The following is a 1,988-nucleotide window of genomic DNA, read 5'->3' as shown; positions in this document are numbered from 1 at the left end:
TTTTAGAATAGAAAAACAAATCGCCAATTTGTTCATGTGTGCTAATACTATCAGAATAATATTGTATATTTTGTATAAAACGTGAAGTTGCTTTTTAAACATTTCAACAAAAACATAGATATGTTTTGATTGAAAACTATAAATTAGTAATATGGTCGCAAAATTTAAGATTCAAAAATCGCAACTTATAAAGGTAATGTCGTGCACTTAAGTTTTATCATTGTCCATTGTGGTGCATTGGAGTTACGATTGTAATTTTTTAATTCAAACATAAACATTTTAATAAAAATTTAGATATGTTTCTCTTTTTTCTGAGGATGAAACTAAACCTTTAGAATTTGTCTTTTTTATTTATAGACATGACAAAGGCTATTAATATAATATATAGTTTCTATTAAAAATATAGTTTAAACATAATATGATAAATTATTGTTAATGGTTTTAAAAATATAAACAAAAAAATGGCAAAGTAAAATATACATGTTCTCGGTTTAATAATTCGGGTTTAGATAAAATGATTAAAGGCTTAAAATGCCGAACAAAAATTAGCAATTTTAGAAAAAAGAAATAAAAAGAAGGTAAATAAATCAATTATAACAAAAAATAAAAAAAAATAATCAAATAAAAATGATAAAAAAGTATAAAATAGAAAAAAGAGAAGTCTTTAGATTAGTGGTGCGACTTTTTCGCCTTACTTTATGTTTTTTTTTGCAAACTTTAATGTGTTTATTTTGTTTTTATGTGCCAAAATATCATTAAAAATTTTTTTGTTTTTAAAAACAAAAATTTACACAAGAATAAGTATAAAATTTTATCGGAATTAGAGCACATATACATATTCAAATGTATTGATTTTTTTTCCAATAATTTTAAAAAGACAGTATTATTTATGATATATAAACTGTTTTTCAAAAGTCTGTACCGAAGAGACCCCAAAATTTGCTTTTATTTTGAGTATTATTTTTAAGAAACGAATTTTTTGTTATAAAATTTGATTATTTTTCTGAGTAAAATAGAAAAAAACGTGTTTTAAAATATTTTTTTACTTGAAAAATTTTTAAGCATAAAAAACTTCCATATAAAATATGAAATAATGGTATTTTTGTTTTATAAAAACACGCAAATGATCCCAAAAGTGCATTTAAAAAAAACTGATAATTATTATATGTCAAAACCTTCAGAGTCAAACCTTTATTTATCGGAAAAAGAAAAAAATGGCAAGAACAAAAGAGTTGCTCGAAGAAAACTATTCTTACAGTGCCGTCGCAAAAATAGTTGGTATTTCAAAAACCACAGTATCTGAATTGAAAAGAGGGGGAGAGGCAAAACCAAAAAATTGGTTGACCAGTAAAAGTGTCCAGAGAACATATTCAAATTGTAGTAAAACAAACAATTGATAATCCATTGTCTTCTTCATTTTTGGTTTCACATGATGTTACACTTTCCCCTTTTTATGCAAATCAAATAAAACGACCAAACATGACAGATAAACACATTTTAGATCGACTCAATTTTTGCAAGAAACAATTGTTTAATAAAAGAATTTTAGCTCGCTGGATTAAAAACACTATAATATCAGATGAAAGCAGTTTTTGCCTTTATTCAGATGGTAATTATGTTTGGAGAAGAAAAGGTGAGTTTAATGAAAGTAATTTTGTAGTAACTCCGAAATACAACGCGGGTGTTATGGCCTGGGGTGCAATTGACCACAATTTTAAATCAAACTTAATGTTTTTAACTAAAAAAGTCGACTCAGAATCTTACGTTGAAAACTTCTAAAACGTTTAAGAACGCGAAAGAAGTTTATAAACATGGAATGACCTTTCAGCAAGACGGTGCACATCCACATACAGTTTGTTCAACAATAAAATGGTTTCAGGGTATTGACTCATCATTGAGAGTCAAGTTGCTTGACTCATGGCCTGCAAACAGTCCGGATCTTAGTCCGATTGAACATTTGTGGCATTATCTTGATACTCTTATTAGGA

Source organism: Entamoeba invadens, assembly GCF_000330505.1.
Source record: "Entamoeba invadens IP1 unplaced genomic scaffold scaff_1105074725991, whole genome shotgun sequence".
NCBI lineage: Eukaryota > Evosea > Mastigamoebida > Endamoebidae > Entamoeba > Entamoeba invadens.
This window is presented reverse-complemented; position numbering follows the sequence as displayed.